At 36.2% G+C, this 24,217-nt stretch overlaps 1 long non-coding RNA gene across 1 annotated transcript in view; it reads right to left on the bottom strand.

Annotated features, from left to right (window-relative positions):
- Nucleotides 1–833: 833 nt before the first annotated feature.
- LOC126938254 (uncharacterized) overlaps nt 834–24,217 on the bottom strand; it is a 43,227-nt gene continuing 19,843 nt past the window's right edge. The window contains exons 2-5 of the long non-coding RNA XR_007720051.1: nt 11,433–11,490; nt 3,184–3,273; nt 2,290–2,392; nt 834–933 (exon numbers count right to left, since the gene is read on the bottom strand). This is a non-coding gene — a long non-coding RNA (uncharacterized LOC126938254). The remainder of the gene's footprint in view (nt 934–2,289; nt 2,393–3,183; nt 3,274–11,432; nt 11,491–24,217) is intronic.

Genomic DNA, 24,217 nt, shown 5'->3' with positions numbered 1-24,217 from the left:
TATGGCAGCACTCTAGGTCTTATCAACCTATTTCTCCTAGAACTGAGTAGTGAGGGGTTGTCAAGGAGCTGCATATTAACAAATTTATCTGCTTTGACTGTATCTGATATAGTCAGTGAGGAAATTGCGCTGATTTGGCTGAAGGGTTGTCCAGTAACCTCTGTTTTTTTCTGTGATGAGTATTTTCTACATGGTGAATATTTTCCACAAACTGAATGAGGAAAGTCTACTGTTCAAAACTTTGAGGAAAATGTATTTAACAAATATAAACATGAGGTTGGGAATTAAACAAGACAGTTTTCAAACATAAAATTAGATGACAACTTAAAAATGTGCGAGGGGCCCAGCAGTTATTTAAAAAATATCTTATGATGTATATAAGCAAAAAAAAAGTGTAGACAACTTGCTTGTGCCAACTTTAGAACCCTATTTAGACCCGAAATCTACAATTTAAAAAATGATGGTAACAGATGTCTTTTCATGCATCTATCATTCTTGGAATAGTTAAAGCAACAGGTATATTTAACTCTTCAACTTATAGAAGAGCTGTTATGGGGCATCCAGAAGCTAACCTTGACTTTTTTTTCAGGAATAGGATTAATCTTCCAAATTTTTCTGGAAGACAGAGCTAGAGACAGTAGGCTAATCACTTTCAAGAAAGCAGATTTCAGCTTAATATAAGGTAGAGCTCCCTAACCATGAGCACTCCCCAAAAATGTGGTAGATTTCCAATTCTGAATATGTCTAGCACAGGCTAGAGAAACACTGGGTAGGAGGAATATAGTAAGCTATGTCATTTCTAGCCTTTGGACATAAAATAATGTAGCAGGTACAGTGACTCACTATTTATTGAACTTGGCCTTCAATCCTAAGGAGAGTAAATCCAACTCTTCTTCTTAGGAATGGTCAGATTTTCTGTACTTTCCGATGATCCTGTAGTGGAGAATATGTGAAATCCATTTTATTTAGCATGTGGTAATGACTATAAGCAAATAAATTTGATATTTATGAGATTCATGTAGATGCCCCAAAGTATTCCACTGGGGAGCCTGAGATTGAATTATTCATCTACTGCAAAGGAATTGCACAATGGCAAAAGTAGCAGGCAGCATAATTTCACAACTCCTTTTATGTCTGTCATTAAAGAGATTTTCCAAGTTTAGTTTTCTCCTGTTTAAGGTAGGTGTATTATTTATTCCACTTCCTTAAAACAAAAATTCACAGCCAACATCATCACAAGGCATCGCTGTTCACTTTACTTTAACTATAAATAAACTCTGCTATCTGTAGCTCCTTGACTGCCACCTCTGGAAATGTTGCCACAGCTGGTCCTCACTTTCCCCCTCAGTTTCAGACTCTCTGTGTCTGACTCTTTTGGTGTTTTATTCTCTCATAAGTTATTTTCACCATATTTTTTAAAATAAAAGTGACACAGAGAAAGGGGAAAGAATGAGGAAGGAGGAAGAGACAGAAAATGACTCAAAGTTACCCTCTGTTTTTAAGAGGGCTCTTTGCATGGATAAACTGAAGTCATAAGTTGTGTGTCCTTGGATGATGCTTTAATTTCATTAGTTTTTTTGAAAACGAAGAGAATCCTGAGTTATTGCTTATGTTTATACAAACAAATCCCATATTTCCCATCTGTCACTAACTGACTGACTTAATTGAATGTGTATCAGTTGGTATTTAAGGGCTGCAGAGCTGTAAGAACTGATATGTCATTTACTGAATCAAGAAATGGGTTATTGAAATTCCTCTATCCCTGTTTTAGGTGCTAGGGATGCAGGAGTGACCAAGATCCCTGTCTTTTCAGGCTTTCTTTCTAGTGAGCATGAACACTAAATGTGTTTTTATCCTAAACAAAATCTATGTTGAAATCAGTGAATAAACACATGGTATAAGGAACTGTTTCTGTTAAGTTAAATTATATGTACCCTGTTGTAAGTAAAGGGAAAATACTCAGCTGCCCTACCCGGTGGTTTATACTCATTTCGTCTCATCTTACAGAGATAATGTGTGTTGTGGTTGGGAGAAAAAGTGAACTGGAATAAGTTGAACTTGAGTCTAACTTTTATTTTCAACACGTATTAACTGTTGATCCACCGTGCTCTCTTTTCCTCTTCCTTCTTCTTTCTTTAAGTGGGAACAGGAATAGATACGTCAGAGAGTCATGATGACTTAATGACACAAAACATGGAAAACACATAGTAGTAGAGTGCTTTGGACAGAGTAGGTTGTTAAAAAAAATATTGCTTCTCATTTTTCTTCCCCTTACCTTCTTGTTCTTACCTTGCCACCATGAAAGGCGGACATGGACACTCGTTCAGCACTGCAAGTGGGACAATTTGATTAGGCTTCTTTCTTTTTCCTTATCATAAACCCAATGTGAACACTGTGAAGTACACAAGAGACAGGAGAGCACAATACAAAATGATTACCTAATTTTAAGTGATTCTTTCAACAGCTTTCTCCACAGCTCAATTTAAAGTTCGAGGTTTTTTTTTTTTTGGTTGTTTGTTTTTTTTCATTTTCAACTCACAAGGACTCTAACCTTGACTAAATGCATATGTCTGCGTACTTATTAGCATCACAGGGATCCTTTAGAAGACCTGGTCCCTAGAGAAGGCAGGGAGGCACCTGTTAGATTGTTACTATTAGGAATGTTTATTTACCAAGAAGTGTGGAAGTTATTGTGTTGCAGAGAGACACCTGCTTCAAGGTCAAGCCTTCTGACTGTGAGCAGCACCAATTCAGTGATTGGTTGATATGGGAGAAAAAGGTCTTGCCCCCTTGAGGGAAATGAAGACAAGTCTGAAGGAACATCATAAGCAGGGGCAGCTGAGGCCATGTTATAATTGTAACTCTTCAACTTACAGAAGAGTTGTTATGTTATGGGGCATCCAGAAGCTAACCTTGACGTTTTTTTCAGGAATAGGATTAATCTTCCAAATTTTTCTAGAAGACAGAGCTAGAGCCAGTAGACTAATCACTTTCAAGAAAGCAGATTTCAGCTTAATATAAGGTAGAGCTCCCTAACCATGAGCACTCCCCAAAAATGTAGTAGATTTCCAACTCCGAATATGTCTAGCACAGGCTAGAGAAACACTGGGTAGGAGGAATATAGTAAGCTATGTCATTTCTAGCTTTCGGACATAAAATAATGTAGCAGGTACAGTGACTCACTATTTATTGAACTTGGCCTTCAATCCTAAGGAGAGTAAATCCAACTCTTCTTCTTAGGAATGGTCAGATTTTCTGTACTTTCCGATGATCCTGTAGTGGAGAATATGTGAAATCCATTCATCACAGCCCAACTTTTCCTCCACCTTGTGTTGCTTCCTTCCCCTCTCCCACAGGTGTTGCTTGAGGGGACGCATTCCAGTAAGTTCTTACATGCACTAATCAATATCTCAGAGGCAGCTTTCTTGGGAAAGCCAAACTGCCACGAAGAGCCAGGTGTTAACTGTCCCACTCATTGACATCAAGTGTGCTGCTCAGATTCACAGTCTAGTGTCAATTCCATAACTCAAAATCCCATGGCAGTCTATTAATACAATGGACTATTCCACAGCAATAAAAATAAACAAATACTGGCTGCACATAACTGTCGGTATTTATTTTGAGTCGTATGAACCTGTGTTTGAGACGCAGAAGCTAAAACAAAAGAGTATAGCTGTATCATGTCCAGTAAAAAGTATATCTTTGGGAAAACTTCATATTTAAAAAATAGGAAAAATGAATCTGAAGTACCAGAATACAAAACAGTGATTACACTTGAAAGGGGAAGTAAAAATTAGGACGGAGCACGAGGTGGGTGTCCTGGTGCTCATAAAAGTTCTGTTTTTTGATCCGAGTGCTGGCTACTTTATGAATATTCACCCAATGATACACATAATTTGCGTGCACTTTTCTTTAAGTAGATTATATTCCAATAAAATATATTTTTAAAAGAACAAAATAAGTGTACTTGACAACGTAACCATTAGAGAAATAAACTGATTCCAAAATTTAAGGATATACAGGCATTTCGTAGAATATTACTGCTGCTTATCATAAGCCAGGCAAAAGTCACACAAGCAAGAACAGGCAAGCACTCAGTATTAGATGGTTTTGTATGCTGCAGAATCATTTAAATATATGTCCTGCAAAAAAATTTCCTCCTTCTTTATGATGACAAATTATTATGGCCTGGCAGGTGATAACTGCTGAAATATTCAGAAGGCACTTAAGATGGAGAAAAAAATACCAACAAACGCTATTTGAAATCCATTTAAAGAAAATTTCTCTCTGAAGAGCAGAAAAACAAAGAAGGCAATTGATGGCAATTTATGACATGACAAAATCAATTACAGCCATGTGCCCCATAAAGACATTTCAGTCAACCACAGACTGCATAGACAGTGGTGGTCCCGTAAGATTATAATGGAGCTAAAAAATTCGTATTACATAGTATTTACTATGCTTTACTTCTTATTGTTATTTTAAAATGTACTCTCTCTGTTGCTCTCTCACTCTGTGTGTGTGTATATATAGATATAATGCATATATCTGTCATATATACATACACACACTCTCTGTGCATATATATAGAATGTGTATATATATATCGTATACGTGTGTATATATATACAGTATGTATATACAGACAGTGAGAGAGAGATAAAGTTAGCCATATAACAGCCTCAGGCAGCTTCTTCAAGAGAAGGCATTGTTGTCACAGCAGATGACAGATTCATACCTCTTATTGCCCCTGAAGACCTTCCAGAGGGACAGGACATGGAGGTAGATGTTATGGTGATGATCCCGGCCCTGTGCGGGCCTAGGCTAATGTGTGTGTTTGTGTCTTTGTTTTGTTTTGTTTTGTTTTTTTTTTACATTTAAATAGAAAAAAAATTAAAATAGAAAAAAAGCCCATAGAATTTAAAAGATACAAAGAAAGAAAATGTTTTTGTACAGCTGTACAATTTGTTTTATGCTAAATGTTATGACAAAAGAAACAAAAACATTTTTAAAGGCTTATGAAGTAAAAAGTTACAGTGTTATCATAAGCTAAGGTTAATTTATCATTGAAGAAAACATCGTTTTTATAAATGTAGTGTAGCCTCAGTGTACTGTGCTTATAAATTCTATAGTAGTGTACAATAATGTTCTAGGCCTTCACATTCACTCACCACTCACTCACTGATTCTCTCAGAGCATCTTCCATTCCTGCCAGCTCCATTCATGGTAAGTGCCTTCTACAGGTGTACCACTTTTTAATCTTTTATACCATACGTTTACTGTCCCTTTTCTATGTTTGGCTTTGTTTAGATACACACATACTTACCTTTGCATTCCAATTACCTACAATATTCAGAACAGTAACATGTTGTACAGACTCGGAGCCTAGGAGCAATAGCCTGTATCATTTAGTCTAAGTGTGTAATAGGCCGTACTGTCTAGGTTTGTGTAAGTACACTCTGATGTTCACACAACAATGAAATTGCCTAAGGAGGTATTTCTTGTGACGTACGCCTGCCATTAAGTGATGCGTGACTACAGCTTCTTATTGGATTGTTTTGCTTTTAGAGTGAATACATTGAAGAAAACAAACTCACTTAATTTTTATGCCACAAATATATCATGTAGCACTGTGACTCTTCAAGAATGAAAATTGTAACAAAGTTACTTCTTGAATAGGAAAAACAACTATAAACTGGCTTAAATGTGATAGTGTGATGTAGTAAGAAATATATATTTGATCTTAGTTGCCAGTTCTCAGGCAGAGGTCCTAAAACCCTTGTAATTTCCTAAGTGATAAAAGTAAAAGGAGCATCTTCTGTTGTTCATAACAAACCCCTTTCAAACACACATGAGTTTATGTGAATGAGATGACTTTTGGAAATCCCTTAAAGATGGGAGCTACTTACCAGGGAAACCAACCATACGGTTAGAGGATTGAAACTTTCAGCCTCACCCTCCAAACTACAGGGAGAGGGGAAAGAGTACTGGAGATTGAGTCACTCTCTAGTGGCCAATAATTTCATCCAGCATACCTAAGTAATAAAGCCTGCAGACAAACCTTAACTCAAAGGATTTGGAGAATGTCCAGGTTGCTGAACATATTAAGGTGCTGGGTGGGTGGCTTGCCCAGAGAGGGTACAGAAGCCCCATGCCCCTTCTCCATACTTTGCCCTGCGGGTCTCTTCCGTCTGGCTGTACTTGAGTTGTATTCTCAATAGTAAACCAGCAAATGGAAGCGAATGCTTCCTTCAGTTTTGTGAACCCCTCTGTGAACCCCATAAAAAAATAAGAAAATCCTATTATTTGTTGCAACATGGATGGGCATTATGTTAAGCGAAATAAGTCAGGCACAGAAAGGTGCTTATATGTTCTCATTCCTGGCTTATATGTTCTCATTCCTATGTGGGAGCTAAAAATGTTGATCTCATGGAGGTAGAGAGTCCAATGGTGGTTACCAGAGACTGGGAAGTGGGAAGAATAAAGAAAAATTAATTAGTGGGTACGAAACAGAGTTCAACAGAAGGAATGAGTTATATTATTCAATTGTACGGTAGGGAGACTATAATTAATGATAATGTATGGTATATTTCAAGATATCTAGGAAAGAGAAAAATTGGAATATTCCCTGCACAAAGAATGAATACATATACGATATTTTAGCTTTCCCAATTACCTTGATTTGGTCATTACATATTGGGTATATGTATGAAAATATCACATGTACAACTATTATATATCAATAATAAATAGGTACTCAAATAGTTTTTATATGGAATAATTTTCCTGCAGAGTTGGAAATGGTTGCTACACACGTTAACCTCTGACTATGCTCTCCATTATGTCTTCTGACTCATCATCTTTTATGTTTCTCTTCCTTGCTCACCCTGGTCCAGCTTCGAGGGCTTTCTTACATTCCTTTTGATTCCACAAACAAGCGAGCTATGCTTTCACCTTCAGGTCTTTGCATTTGTTATTCTCTCTACTTGGAATTATCTTTCTTAAATTTGCAGGTATTTAATTTCATATTGTCTCTGTCTCAGTAAGGCACACTCTATTTCCCCACCTCCACTCCCCAGCACACGTATACTAGAACTGTTTTCCTTTTTTTTTAAATATCATGTGTCATACATCACATATTCTAAGTTTTGTATTGTCTGTCTCCTCTCTTATATAACTACAAAGCTCAAGCAAAGAAGAGCTTTAGCAAACTGCTTGCATTGCTGTGTCTCCTAAAATAGTCCCTACTCTATAGTAAGTTCCCAACAGATATTAGTTGATTGAATAATGATGTTTAATAGAAAATAGTCTTAACTAAGCTGAAATAGAAAAAAATATATATTACCTAGAAATTGTAAAGAATCTTATAGGTCAAGTTATAGAATATCAGGTTCTCAACACCAGTGATAAGTGAATCTGCTTCTAGAGAGATGGAACACATGGTTTTTTAGAGTCCCTTATAATCTATGAGATTCTCACAAAAGCACAAGGAACTTCTGTGTATAAATCCCTATTAAGGGCAGCATCCATCATCTCCTCATCAAGACCACAAGCATCTCCTGGTTCACTAAATCCCTCTGAGGCCAAGCTCAAACTGTCATGTCAGGCCCATCTGCAGAGTAAACCCACGAAACTAGACTATACATGATCAGGGGGTGGGATTGCTGGAAACAGTATGAGGATTGCAACCATCAAGGGCAGCCAGGAAAAAACATACAATGTATCCTCTATTCTCAGATCCACAAACTGGAAGAAGATTTCTATTCTCCTGGTAGATACTCTTCAAAGTTGACCCCAGTGCATCACATTCATGCTTTTATAGATGTTCCAGTCAATACTAAATCTGTACCTAAAATGTAGCTAAAACGTCATTGTGCCAGTTTTGGGTGTAAGTCTTAAAAAGAACTTCAAGCTTCCATTCTGTCCTCTTGGACGCCTTGAGTTTTCATGTTAGAAGTCCAGCTAATCTACTGAAGCAAACATGTAGAGGAAGAGGCCCTGAGACTACATGGAGAGAAAGGGGGAGGAAGACGGTCTAGCCATCCCAGTACCTTATCCTCACTAAGCCCAGTCTTCTGGCTGCTCATCAGTGCACCAGTCATGGGAATGAACCAACTTGGACATTTCAGCCATGTTGAGCCCCCAGATAATTGAAGCTCCTGTCCAAATCGTAGCATCAGGTGTAACATAAGAACTCCTCAGATGAACCCAGTCAATGTATGAAATCATGAAAAGTGACAAGAAAGATTGTGGTTCCAAAACTTTTGGAGTGATTTTTTAATGTACAGATGGAAAATTAAAATTGTTAAAACTACTACTACCTCATACATCCAACTGGGATGAGGAAAGAGAGGTACAGGGCTCTCTTTAAGGGACTTTACAGGATTGTAATGCTTCTGTCTCCATCTCATTTTCTACATCTCAGCTTATAAATGGTAGAGACAGCTGAAGAGAGGGTTGAGATTGCCACCTCAACAGTGATTCCTCTGAAGTCATTTGTCTTTCATTAGGACAAAGATTCTGAATTTTAAACATAAATTCTATTTTTTTTCTAATTATGTGACTGTCACTTTCCCTATAGGGAAGTGCTGGCCTCATATATCAGAGCTCAGGTAAAGATAAAGGGCAATAAATACTTTAAGGTCTGAATATGGCAGGAAAACAACATTGACACTTTATACATCTTCCTATCACCTCTTTAGAACAGATAAGTGTCAGACCAAATCCTCCTGGCTCAAGAAACTATTTTGACACAGAAAGCTGCCCCCACTTCTTACACCTTGGAGTTGATCCAATATTTGGATCATTATATCAAAGAGCATTTTTAGATTACATTACAAGCACAGACAGCATGTATCCTTAGGGCTTAACATAAAGTATATTTAAAAAAAACTTTAAAACAAGAATTTGGCTTGATGTTTTAATAAAAGAACTAAAAGATCTCAGGATTAGAAGCTTCACTCAGTAAAATTCCTAAGCCAACATCATTAAAGTTGAGCCCAAGTGAGCAATCAGGGAATCAGAAGTAGATTCTTACTCTTTTCTCAAATTTGCATTTGCTTTTCTTTATTTAATTTCTATTCTATAGACGCTGAAATAACTCTTTCAGCTGATTTTGTCTTAAAGGAAATAAATGTAACAATCTAATCTGCTCATATTCAAATCCTAATGTGTGCACAAAGCCCTTTATAAAAAGATGTGTTAAATAATTCAATGAGCAGATTATTATTACAGAGAATTAAATAAATGGATGTGGTATATCTCTAATACCCTTGTGTAAAGCCTGTTTTAATTCGATAATCCCAACTGGATGCAACGTACTTAAATGAATACCATTAACTTGTATTTTTTCTATTCTGTTTATAAACATAATAACAGTTGAGAGACATTTATTAAGAAAACATCAACTCTATTTGCACATTCTTAAAGAGAATATTAGAAAAACAAAATTTTAATTTTCATGTGTGTAATCTGTTAATATAATTAGAATGGAATATGATTAGGTAGTTTCAGATCTTTCCATGTTAATTAAAAAGCTAATAACTTGAATGGCTATAAATACTGAATTAGTGGGGCTAATGCTCTCGGCAGTTAATCCTTTATTTGCCATTTGCTGAAGATCACTTAACTGGGATACCATCTTTATGTCAGGAATCCCCTACCAATAGTTGCAAAGGCCCTTAATCTTAGATGGTAGATCTTTGAGCCATTTTCCAATACACTGCACTCCACTTGGGATTTCCTAACAGTCAGCATTCACTGCCTTTGATTCAGTCTATCAGGGAATTTTACTGTCAGCAATTTCTCTGCTTCCCTAAACTTAGTAATAATTTCTAGGTCTTAAATAAAAGAAAAGCAGCTCCACTAGAAAAATAAAATAAAGGTTTCTAGCTCTAATATTTAAGAAACTTAATATTTTTAAGAAGAAATAGTAAGAGTAGACAATGTGAGCATCAAAAGATTAATATCAGCAATTGGTGGATATACATAAAACAGTGTTTGACATTTTTATACTAATGGAAATCCATGAGTACATAATAATTTAAACCAAATCATGTCGCTCATCTTTGGAGGATGCTAGAGAAACAGTTCACTATTCTTAAAACTAGCAAATAAAGTGAAATCATATTTTTAAAAAAATTACTCTGACTTTCCTTTATAAACTGTTGATGATAAGAGTCAAACTCTGTAAAATAATTAAAGAGATTTGTCCTGAGTCAAATACGAGTGACCATGGCCCATGACACAGCCCTCAGGATGTCCTGAGAACATGTGCCCAAGGTGACCCGGGTGCAGCTTGGCTTTATACATTTTATTTAAGACATGAGACTTCAATCAAACACATTTAAGAAATACATTGGTTTGGTCTAGAAAGGCAGGACAACTTGAACTGAGGGTGGGATGGGTCATCTAGCTTATAGGTAGATTTAAAAGTTTTCTAGTTGATGATTGGCTGAGTTTATCTAAAGACCTGGGATTCATAGAAAGGGATGCCTGGGTTAAGATAAAGGGTTATGAATACCCAAATTCTTATTAGCAGAGGAAGCCTTTAGGTAGTAGGCTTTAGAGCGAATAGGTTACAAGGTGTTTCTTTTTTTTTTTTTTTTTAATTTATTTATTATTATTATACTTTAAGTTGTAGGGTACATGTGCATAACGTGCAGGTTTGTTACATATGTATACTTGTGCCATGTTGCTGTGCTGCACCCATCAACTCGTCATTTACATCAGGTATAACTCCCAATGCAATCCCTCCCCCCTCCCCCCTCCCCATGATAGGCCCCGGTGTGTGATGTTCCCCTTCCTGAGTCCAAGTGATATCATTGTTCAGTTCCCACCTATGAGTGAGAACATGCAGTGTTTGGTTTTCTGTTCTTGTGATAGTTTGCTGAGAATGATGGTTTCCAGCTAGGTGTTTCTTATCAGACTTAATGTCTATGTTGATGTTAATGCTGGAGAGGTATAATGAGGCATGTTCTACTCTCACTTCTCATCGTGGCCTGGAACAATCTCTTGGGTTAAATTTTAAAACAGCCCTGGCTGAGGAGGAAGTCTATTCAGATGGTTGGGGGGACTTCGGAATTTTATTTTTGGTTTACAAAACCATACCCAAGTTTCCTTCTCAGGTACTCTGCTGGGATTAATACATGAGTGAGGAATGACAGACTTAGACTATCACCACATCGCATCCCATAATGAGGTAAAGGATCTATGCAATAATCATCAATGGTTGCCAAAACCATTAAGTTAAAAGAGGACAGAGCAATCTGATAACACCCCAATTCATTGATCAATATTAATATTTATATCACTAAGCTTTTACTGCAATGATGTTGGTCAAAAAGTAATTTCAAAACTCAAATAGCATGTAAATACACACATTTATTTCTTGATTATGAAAAAATTGGATCTGTGGGTCAACTGATGCTAACCTTGGCTTGATTCCAAACTGTGGTTTGTTTTCAGGTTGACTTCTTCTGTCTTCACAATCTGCAACCCAAGATAAAAGAAGCAGTTACTATTTGAAACAGATGATTCTCATGGCAGAGGGCAAGAATTCTAGAAGCTAAGTCAGACAATGCAAACGCATTTGTAGTCTTGGCACAGTCTTGGCACAGATCTATTTCATACACATTCCCATTCTATAAGCCACAGCAAGCCAAATTGCTAAGTTCAATACCCCTGTAGTTGGGAGGTAGACTTCTCTCATGAAATCTGGGGAAAGGGAAGCATTCAATGGAGGAAGAGATTCTGTGTTAAACAATAATATGATCTACAACATCATGTAAAAAAGAGACACACCAGTCATGATATACCTATGATGTGATCAAGTAAGAAGTGTGCAAGCCAACCTATGAAGTATTCTAAACTTTTTTTTTAATCAAACTATCAATTTATAGAAAACAAAAGAAGTAGAGGAAGACGTCAAGAAACATTACAAGGAAGCAATTGGCAACATCTAGAATGTGAATAGTACCACAGAGCAATAAATCATTTTCTTCTACAAATTGTAAAAAAAAAAAAATAATAAAAAAAAAATGATGAAGGGATAACATACAGATTGAAAGATATTTACAGAAATCTCAGAGAAGTGTACTGTGTAGGCCTTGAGTGGATCACAAATTGAACAGATCAAATGGAAAATGACGTTTTACAAACTATCAGGGAAACTTGAACAATAATTGCCTTTCTGATAATGTTAGGAAGTACTAATTGCTAGGTTAATAGTATTATGGTTATGGTTGCCAAATACAATGACTATCTTATATAAATATACTGAAATATTTAAGAATGAAAAGAGATGTGCTTCAAAATATTCTGAAGGTAGGAGTAGGGAGGAGTATAGATGAAATAAGTTTTGTGAGTGATGAGCACTTAGTAAATCACCCTATTCTCTCTACTTTGGAGAATTTTTACATTAAAAAAAAAAATCCAGAAAGAGAGAGAGAAAATTTCTTTTCACCAAACAGAAGTAAAATGGATAAGAAGGGGATGTTTCTAAGATCATGTTTTATTGTACTTAAATTCTTTGCTTGAATCTCCCTACTTCTGCCCTGTACAAAGATCAAAAATTTTTCAGCTCAACGGGATAACAACGTAGTGCCAAAAACGAATGTCTTTAAGTGTGCATTTCAAAGACAAAAAAATTGTAAATTATAAAGTTTTTTTTCCCTAAGAAATAAACAAGAGAGTCTCAGAACCTCTTCCCTTCTGAAAAAAAGCAAGAAAATACCTCAAAACCAGATATATTTAGACACTTCTAATGAATGCTTCCTGAGAATAAAACCAGTCTATGTAAGCAAGATTATTTATTTAGCTGGGTGAAATTTTTTTTTTGGTAAAGGAAATTTATTTTAATCCATTGAGAACTAGAAATTATTTTGTTTCATATACAAAAGGAAACAGAGCCACTAATCAATTATATTCACCTTTTTGTAAGTGAATGAGAATGTGCTTATTCTATTAGAAAAACACCAATTTTATTTGAGATTGTGATCAAATGCCAACATATTTTAGAAGCCACAGAGAAAATGAAATTTCAAGAGAACTATCATTTTAAGAGAAAACAACTTGTGAATAGGGAGCTCATATTATCTTTCCCAGAAGAAAATGGGCAATGGTTACTCCTGTTTGGCATTTCAACTCATAGTGATTTACCTGAAGGAAATTGTTAATTCTTCCTGGCATTTTAGAATAATAACATGATGATGAGACACCTAAAAACACTCAGAGGAAACATTGGCTGCAAGTGCCTGCCCAAATTGTTTAATGTTTGTCAAACTTGAATTGCATTTGAAGGGTGCATCACTAGTAATGGATTTCCAGTTCTATTTCCACATGGGCAAGGCTTTGTAGCCATTACACCATTACACGCTGTAGTTTATTACCTTGCATTATGTATGAGATGATTTTTGTGAGCAGGTACACAAACACAAAGGGGAAAATACAAGAAAGCAATTTCTTTTATTGCCCAATACATAGTGGTTAGGAATAATTTGGAAATTTTTCAAATAGCTCATTTTGGGGAATTCTTAGATCTGCTCAGGATGGACTGTTTTCTGCAGTGTTATTAAATAATTTGAGTGTAGATAAGAATGACATTAATTCCTAAGGGAGTTATCTCTCATTACATAATAGAGGCGAAATGTCACAAAAGGGATACTAGATTTGGAAACAAAAGATCTTTGAGCAATGTCTCTAACAAGATTAACTGTGTGTAACCTTGGTCATATAATTTAATTTCTCTATGCCTCGTTTTCCTCTTCTCAGAACCAAAAATAATACAACCTGCCTCACACAATTATATTGAAGATTACATATGCCTAGCTCAATGATTACTAAAAAGCAAATACTCAAAGTTTTTATTAATTCAAATTATTAAACAAGAGCTAATACATGTAAATGAGTTTTGTAAATTAATCTATACAAATATAACACAAAAGCATGACAGAATCATTTTGTTTGTTTTATAAAATATGTTTTCAGATGTCTTTTAGTGTTTTACCAGAGACTGTTACTTGCTTTTTTTTCTTATTAGTGAAAAGACCAAGTGTCAAAAGTGAAACCATTCTGTCTTTAAACCTTGCTATAGAATCAACCAGTTCATGAAATCTTATTAAATAGGGTCTTGAACTTCTGTTGTTAAGAAACAAAGAACTATTATTAGTGATACTATGGAATGGCTTCAAGATAATGGTGTGCTTTGACATAAAAAATATTGTAGATAAATTGCAAAATGTGAAGGGAAATTCTTATGTATAAAATCCAGCCACCACAAAGTGAGCAACTAGTCTCTTACACAAAATACCAGAGACTGTGCATGACTTTTTCTGCACAGCATTGATTGTAGCCACATAATCTGTAATTTATGCACAAACGAGTGTAAGCAGAGGCAATGTGTATGTTCTTTGTGATATTGGCACACGGTTGCCACTTTCAATCCAAAACACTCTCAAATCTGGCCAATTTTTCTCCACATTTTGGAAGAATCATTTTCTTTTGGCCAGAGATTTCACTGTAAGAATTTTCAAGCCTAGAGCGAAGGTTTTGTTTACAAATTCGGAAGGGCAAAAGATCAAAATCCAGGCAAGAATAGAGGAGTTCCTGCAACCTTGGTTCCGCATGGAGTCACTCTTCAAACTTCAGAATGAGAGCTCGCTGCACTCTGTGAGAAGGTTAATTTTCTTTCAGGTAAGTGAAACAGTTCCCCAGTTAGAGAACACACTTCTAGTACCAAAGCATGAGTTCTTCAGCAGCGTTTTGCTCAGAGCCTTTAGCAAATTTAGTAGTAAAAACACATTAGCTACAAGCAAGGAAAGGCTAAAACCCACAAGCATCCATTCAGGGTACATGAAATGGATGGGGCAAAGCATGTTGCCACATCAAATACCATGTGAGGACTATGTAACATAAAGTGAAACAGCAGAAATCTAGGTACAGATTATCTTTCATTTCTGTAGATTAAAAATGCCAGTTGTGGGGCCAGGCACGGTGGCTCACGCCTGTAACCCCAACACTTTGGGAGGCCGAGACGGGCAGACCACGAGGTCAGGAGATCAAGACCTTCCTGGTTAACACGGTGGTGAAACCCCGTCTGTACTAAAAATACAAAAAATTAGCTGGGCGCCGTGGCGGGCGCCTGTAGTCCCAGCTACTCGGGAGGCTGAGGCAGGAGAATGGCGTGAACCCGGGAGGCGGAGCTTGCAGTGAGTTGAGATCACGCCACTGCACTCCAGCCTGGGCGACAGAGCCAGACTCCGTTTCAAAGAAAAAAATCCCAGTTGCTGACAGTTTTGAACAGTTATGAGGTCCCAGTAAAATATCATTCTGCTGTAATCTTTTTATCTTCTCAGGGTTTACTATGTTCTATTTTCTTCTATTTCTTTTCATACCAGAAGCTTCTTTCATAACAACATTTAGGCTACAAACTGGAAACAGTATGGTGTAGTAAAAAAACACATGGGTTTTAAATTCTACGCAAGCTCAAATCCCAGCCATATTTTTGCTCAAAAAAAGACTGTAAGCTTAAATTGCAACAGTGAAGAATTATTGTCTCTGAGCCTCAAATTTCTTTAAATATTTGAAAATTAAATGAAGATATTCATGTCTAAAAGGGTTTTAAAATTGTTTTAAGACTGAAATAGGTATATTATGAATTAAATAGATATATTATGTGTATACATATGTATGTGTACTATATATGTGTATTTGGTATATATGAAATTCTTTATAAAATACATGTTTATAGGCCAGGTATGGTGGCTCATGCCTGTAATCCCAACACTTTGGGAGGTCGAGGTGGTCAAGAGTTTAAGACCACCCTGGCCAACACGGCGAAACCTCGTCTCTACCAAAAATACAAAATTAGCTGAGCGTGGTAACATGCGCCTGTAATCCCAGCTACTCAGGAGGCTGAGGCTGGGGAATCACTTGAACCTGGGAGGCAGAGATGGCAGAGAACTGAGATCGCATCACTGCACTCCAGCCTGGGCAATAGAGTGAAACTCCATCTAAAAAAAAAAATAAATATATATATATATATATATATGTAATATATGTATGTTTATATAGACAAATGTTTAAGGTATATGTGTATATATGTCCATATGTATATACACACACATTTCTCTGTATGTGTGTATATGTATTTTTGTATATATTTATATATATATATGGCAAAAACTGCAATTACTTTTGCACCAACCTAATAGATCTCTCTCTGTCTCTCTCTCTCTCTCTCTCTCTCTGTCTCTCTGTCTCTCTCTCTCACTTACTCTGCCTCTCTCCATGGTTCTTATTCTTTTCACCTTTCCAAAGCTACTATAATGTAAATCCTGGCCCAGTTTCACCACTCAACATTTTACCAAATACAGATGTAAATTGAAATGGTCATCATTCTCCCAGTCTAAGAAAAGTTCTTGTCATAGGAATCTTTCAAACTAATCACTAAAGTAACAGATCTGGTCATTGTCCTTTATATGTACACTTATTTCCCATGCAGTTACCTAGTTTTAATTTTATATCTACATGAATTTTAATATATTTTATATAAACACTTTTTCCGTGAAAAGTGCATGCAACATGCAAAATTATCACATTAACGGTATGTCTAGTGTGGTGCCTGGCATATAATAAGTGCTCAACGGCTGTTAAATGCATGATAGCTCTTCAGCTCCATTGGCGGGGCAGGTTCTCAAAAACCATCTGTTTTCAGTTAAATCCCAAAAGTCTGATTGGCTACTCGTCTGAAGAATATTCAAAAATCGGATAAAGCAAAGAAAATTTGTAATCATTCAGTCCTCTCAATTCTAAAATTTTGCGATTCTATTACGAGAAATATCAATAATTATGTGTCCTTCAGAACATACAAACCTACATGAACATAAATACATACGTACATGCATACTTGGGTGTAACATCATCATTCACTGTCCTCACCACAAAGCTACCATCCACATTTACATGCAAAAAAATAAAATAAAACATCTGAGACTAAGAGAGTAACTTTCCTAAGGCTCATATTTGGGAACTACAATCCTTGTAGTTTTCAAAATTGTATTCTGTGATTTGCTGGAAAAAAATCCTAAACTTACTCTGTATATCTGTGCCCTTATCTCAATTCAAATAACCTTCAGACAGGTCAACCCATAAAGGTTTTCTCTAAGTTCCAGCTTTCTTATTAATAAGATGTGATGAATAATATCTACCCTGTTTAACTTCAATCGATTACTAGAAGATCAAAAATTATGTGGTATATATAAGTACTTTGTCAACAACAGAGATATAGTTGCACAGGTACAGAACTTTTACACTGTTATCAGCTCACAGACTGAAATTAATACTAATTTCTGTAATCTCCATTAATAAGATATGTGCATAATTAAGCATTAGTAGCAGCAATGTTAGATTCAGGTTTTCTCTGAGTAATATTTAAAAATTTTTCTTACATATAAAATTAATAAAGATTGATTATACCCCATTAAATTATCAAATAGATAATACAGTACTTTCAGTTTTTGGTAAGTGATTATAATGAATAATTGCTATTGTCTTGATAAAATCTATCCATTTAATTAAGGAAATTGGTAATTATAACTCAGGGTAATGCCTGATAAAAGTGAGAATGTTTTCTCTCATCTTACTTGGGATACTTTTCTTTTATAAAATATTATGTCCAACAGCTGATGAAATAGGAAGCAAGGCCCAGATCAAAGGTCCCAATTAAAATATAGATATATTCTAGGACAACTTCCTGCCATTCGATATAATTTTTCACCTTCTAATATTCTCTTTCTCAGAAGATAAATTTTCAATGAAATGAAAATCAGAATTTCCTGGAAATATTTAATAAGTAATTTATTATGATTCTCCAATCGTTTTGACCATTTATCATGCTAAGGAAAATAAAAGAAAAAATTAAATTGATTGTATACAGCCACATACACCCATACTCAATCAAATCTGGATAAAAATTCAATTTTGGATACAAAAGTTTTTATTCAGATTAGAGAAATAAATACTTTATAAAGAAGTCCATCACTCTTACATTGGAGAAATAAAAATGGAAAAAGAAACCAAAATCCAGAATGAGAACCAAATTCTTTATTTCTTTTTAGAAGGGCATTATCTCATCACACCACAAATTCATCCTCCACGTATCCTTTAAACTTGTGAGTACATATGCTTATACTAGGAAACTGTTAAGCCCATACATTTTCTCAAATGACCTTTTCTCATCATTAGTTCTCAAATAATTTTATTATTTACCAGGTAAATGAAAATGGATTTTCTTCTTCTTTTTTTCTTTTTTGTTTTTTCTTTTTTTGAGACGGAGTTTCTCTCTTGTTGCTGAGGCTAGAGTGCAGTGGCATGATCTCGGCTCACTGCAACTTTCACCTCTCAGGTTCACACGATTCTCCTGCCTCAGCCTCCGGAGTAGCTGGGATTACAGGTGCCCACCACCACATCCGGCTAATTTTTATCTTTATTTATTTGTTTGTTTGTTTGTTTGTTTGTTTTATAGTAGACGAGGGGTTTCTCCATGTTGGTCAGCCTGGTCTCGAATTCCCGACCTCAGGTGATCCGCCTGCCTCGGCCTCCCAAAGTGCTGGGATCACAGGCATGAGCCACTGGGCTTGGATGAAAATGCACTTTCGAGAATCTTTTTCAAAGTCGAAATAATCATATTACCTTTGAAATGGTACTTAACGGTTTGCAAAGTAGACTTATCCTTATTTAAAAGCCAGAGAAAAAATGGAAGATTTTGTCTCTTTTTTTTTGTTTGTTTTTGCAGATGAGAAAATGGAATTTCAGAAAACAAATGATGCCGTTTCTTCAAGGTAAAATAAGAATCAATGCCTGAGTTGACAAACCTAGGCATCCTTACTCTGGGTCTGGTGCTCTTTATATTAAAGGTGTGTGGCGTGGTGGTCCTCTTCTCTCCTTGCAGAGACAGTCTAATCAAAGAAACAGATTAAAAATTCAAAAAGGCCAGGCGCAGTGGCTCATGCCTGTAATTCCAGAACTTTGGGAGACCGAGGTGGGTGGATCACGAGGTCAGGAGTTCGAGACCAACCTGACCAATACGGTGAAACCCAGTGTCTACCAAAAATACAAAAATTAACTGGGCATAGTGGTGCGGGCCTGTAATCCCAGTTACTCTGGAGGCTGAGGCAGGAGAATTGCTTGAACCCAGGAGACGGAGGTTGCAGTGAGCTGAGATCCTGCCACTGCACTCCAGCCTGGGTGACAGAGTGAGACTCTGTACCCCACCACCCCTCCAAAAAAAACACAAATACATGTAGTAATTATAAAGTATGAAAATAATAAGCAACAGGTACTACACGCTTACTGTGTGTAACACACTGTTCTAAGCATTTTCCATCAATTTTGTACACATTCCTTATAGCGTTCTTATGAGATGGATATGATTGGTGGCTTTTATATATTTAAAAAGAAAACCATGAAGCTCAGAGAGATCGAATAACTTATTCAAGGACACAGAACTAGGAAACAGTGGGATCAAGATTCAAACCCAAGAAGTGACAAAAGCACACAGCTAGTAAATGGAAGACCAGAATGATAAGGAGTCAGTCCCCTCAAAAAAACAGGGTATGTGAAATCCTTGGGTCAGGAAATAGCTGGGTGCATCAAAGAACTGAGAGACGAATGGTGTGACTGAAGTATATTTTTTTAAAATGGAGAAGAGTGATACTAAATAATAGGGAAGACTGGCAATGGGTGAATTATGCAGGATCTTGGATGCCATGAAGATAAGTTGAGTGTTTAAGCAGTGAAAGGAGAAGCCATTGGAGATTTTTTAAAGTACATTTAAAAACTAATTTGAATTGCATTTTTAGTTCAATCAGACTGAAAAATCCATGTTTGTTGAGGTTTGACAACCATCTTTTTATATATTTATTTATCAATTCAATTGTTTACTTAACAAGCAATTGCTAAATGCTGATTTTAATATACACCTTTACCCAGAGTTTGCTATTTCAGCAATATCATGTATTCACCAAACCAAATTCACTAACAGTAAATGGTTGTAGCTGGGGTTTTTTCAATAATTCCTGAATCCTAGCAGCTTGTACAACACTGGTATGTGTAGCTGAAATAAAAATAGTCAACTTGTTATTTCCATTAAATCAACTAATGGATTTTCTTTTTCCCAGGATCGACTGGTTATTTTGATATTATGTCCTATTTTTTAGAACTTTAGTCTTCTTGCTTTCTGCTTCCAGGTAAGAATTTAAAAGTTATTGCAAAATGGTAAATATATGTTTCTCGAGACAGGCAGAGATCAGGCTCTGACAATGATAAATAGCGCTTATAACATTACCTACAGAGATCACACTGAGACATATTATAAAGTTAAGGGTTTTCATTCTTGGTATAAGTTTCATCTTCTACACTTAGCAAACAGGCAAGACCAGCCAAAAAGATGGGCACTCTGAAATATCATATCTGAAGCTATCCAATATTTGGTATAGCAAACATTTATTAAATATCTCCTATGTGCAACACGATATTCTGAAGCACCATAGGAAATATAAATGGTACGCTCTCATGCATGCACGTCTTTAATGACATGAGGTCTTGATTTTATGCAATTTTACTCTATGTTGTTAGACAATAATACCAAATGTTATATTTTGTAGCAAATCTTCTGCAGAATCTTAAAAGTAGCTTTCCCAGTAAAACTGCATTGTGTCTCATTTGTGAAATCAGGAGTATCTTTAAACATTCAGCATATGAAAATAAAAGAAATTTCAAAGGCCACAGGTGTATCAAAGGATCATCTTTTTATTCACAGAAACACAGGATCATAAAATCTCTGAGTAGAAAGAGACCTAGAGGGCATCCAGCCCAATGCTTTCAGGCTTCATAGTAACATAAGAATAACCTGGGGTGCGATTTTAGCAAAATGGATGCCCAGGTTCTGGCCCCTGGAGATTAATTCAGTAGGTCTGAGTGGAGCCAGGCAATCTGTACTTTGTAAAAGCTTCCCAGGCGATTTTGATATGTAGCCTGGTTTGAGAATACAAATCTAGCCCAACTCCTGGGTCTGTTATGGAAATGTGTACTTCACTACCTTTCCCAACAAGCAGTCATTTAGTTTTTGTTTTAAATACATGGGATAGAACCCTGACTTTCCAAAACTGTTGTAGTTATTAGAATGATACCTATATATCTGTATCTATCTGTATGTATGTGCATGTGTGTGTATAAGTGTGTGTGACTATATGCACGTGTATCTATATCTATCTATATCTATATCTGTTAATACCTGTTTCCAAAAATGACGCTGTAGGCTCCATGAATGTAGAGCTTAGGGCTGTTTTCTGTACTACTATATAATCTACCAATTAGCATAGACCTTTATATTTAGGAGATAGTTAAGGTTCACTGAATGCACACTAGAATGAAGTTCTTATTAGTTTGATCCGAAGTCAGAAACATCCATTTATTATTAATCTAGTTTTTATAATTTTAGGAAACTTAATGTCTGCATGACAGATAGAGGGAATACAACCACGAATAAGTTATCCTCTTTCCTTCTCTCAAAGCTTATTTTTTTTCAACCTGGAGAGAAAGATGTAGATTCTTTACACCCACACTCGTTAAGTGCAATGTCAAAAATAAGTATGGAATAAATGTGGGAGTTGAGATAAAGGAAACTAACTAATACGTGATTGAGGTAAAGGAAAGGGAGCTATGAACATCCGTGAATACTTTCTAAGAAAAATGATGATGAGTTGAGTCTTGAGGGCCTAGTGCTTGAATTTTTGGATGTCAACACACCTTATATCAAATACAACAAATTATATTCTTCTTCTATAAGGTAGCCATTTAAGTGTATATAGAAAGCTCTCTCTCTCAAACTCTCTAGGACAAATATCCAAATTCCTCCAACCATTTCTCAAATGCAAGTATTGCATACCACGTTTCATATTTATTCCAATGTCAAATTATATTAAATATTCTGAATTGTATCATCCAAAGAACATTCTTTGAAGATGAGAAATATAGCACATCTTCCAATTTAAAGAACTATAGCTTTAGTGTGAATTACAAACAAACAACACTAGTCTGAACACTGAACTCCTAGCTTTAGTGTGAATTACAAGCAAACAACACTAACATAAAATGGAAGTAAAACCCAGCCTCTCCACTCAGCCTGCTAAATAGAGTTGAAAGCTAAAAGATGGCCAACACAAATGGATTTAAAGTGAGAGAGGGACAATTTTTATCTTTGTTATCTCGGGTAATTTTATAGATGAATATCCACAATCAAAAATATATAGAAATCACATAGATATCTCCAGGTAGGCAGCCCCATTTAATAAACAGGGGAAGGGTGGCTCCAAGTTAATACTGTTGTCATAGAAACAATTTTTGCCTATTAAAACAATGTGAGGGTTGGAGAAGTATGGACTTATCTGGACAGGTTAAGTGTAGCGCATTGGGAAAATGTAGAAATGTCAGGAGACATAGATACTAGCTGTGATGGTAAAATACTATTCTCATTCTAAAAGTTAATTCATCTTTTTTTTTTTTTTTTTAAAAAAAGGCATAAACTTAGTAAGATACCTCTCTTCTCTTTAAAAAATAACTTTATAAATGAAAATGATGCATTTCATTTCTTCAAAGAGATTTGGGAAAATCTATTGAACTCTTCTGAATAACTAAATAAACCTCAGGTTGTATCCCTACACTGGAAAAGTACAGCCCCCCCAGGGTGATCAAACAAGTCCAACAGCTGCTAGATATCTGTTAAAACAGTGTTAGAAAGGCACGTATTTGATGCATTTCTCCTGGGAGATTTGTATCTAAAATGAGACTAGAAATCACATTCTCTCATATAAATCAACTTTGACAAGCCCCAAACTGGGAATATATCTGTAATTAATCAATGAAAATTACAAAGCTCATTTCCTGCGCTTACTTCCACCCACCCTACCCACTCTTGTGGGGCTACACCTGATACTTGCTAGGCTTTTGATAAAAGGAGATTTACAATCAAGAGAATCTATCACTCAACGGTTTGTCAAGGCATGAGCTTTTTTAGTAGGTTCCCAGAAAAAAATGTGTAAATGGTAAGTTCCTTGAAGGATTTCTTTGGCATAATAGCACAAAGTAAGCATGTACTGCTCGGTTATATTCAGTTAAAAATACAGTGGTGACTTTGGTCTGTAATCTGGAGAAACTGCTCATCTACCAAAAGCTATTCAGGTAATGGCCACGGATGATATCTTGTATCTACGGCCTTCACGTTTTGACAAATGCCGTATTTATCTCATTACTCAAGATTCACAGTATTTTTTTGGTTTTAACATGGACTCGTCTATCAGAATAAATTCCATTAAATGAGATAGTTAGGCAGATGGTTTCTGAATTATGAATTTTATATAAGCAGATATAAAAAGAGATTGCTCCAAAGAAGTTCCAGACTATCGACATTGTAAAAGCGCCCAGTCAGCTCTCTATAAACAGATTACTGTTATGTTCACCAATGAGTTTTTTGGGTTTTTTTGTTTTTTTTTGTTTTTGAGACAGAGTCTCGCTCTGTTGCCTAGGCTGGAGTACAGTGGCATGATCTCGGCTCACTGCAAGCTCTGCCTCTCAGGTTCATGCCATTCTCCTGCCTCAGCCTCCCGAGTAGCTGGGACTACAGAGGCCCGCCACCACGCCTGACTAATTTTTTTGTATTGTTAATGGAGACAGGGTTTCACTATGTTAGCCAGGATGGTCTCGTGATCCGCCCGCCTCGGCCTCCCAAAGTGCTGGGATTACAGGCATGAGCCACCGCGCCCGGCCGAGAATTTCTTTTTAATTTACTCCTAAAAATTAGGCTTTTGGGTTCCCTTGACCAGCCAAATTCGACTGGTAATAAATACCATTTCTTCAGAGGGGGTGTCTTCATCTAATGCTATTTTGCCTGGCTATTATCAAGAAGGTCAGAGAAACCAGTCCAGGGTAGTGATGTTTGAGGCAGGTATTGAAGAGCTCAGGAAAACCCTGAAGACAAGGAAGGATTATTGTCAGAGGGCTGTACTAGTAATTCTCAAAATGTTGTCCCTGCACCCAGCAGCACCAGTATTACCTGGGAACTTGTTAAACATGCAAATTTTCAGCCCTACTGCAGACCTACTGAATCAACAACTCCGGCACAGGGCCTAGTAACTGATGTTTTAACAGGTCCTGCAGTTGA

The sequence above is a fragment of the Macaca thibetana genome, chromosome 16, assembly GCF_024542745.1.
Source record: "Macaca thibetana thibetana isolate TM-01 chromosome 16, ASM2454274v1, whole genome shotgun sequence".
NCBI lineage: Eukaryota > Metazoa > Chordata > Mammalia > Primates > Cercopithecidae > Macaca > Macaca thibetana.
The sequence above is the reverse complement of the archived record's forward strand: the minus strand, read 5'-3'. Positions and strand labels throughout refer to the sequence as shown.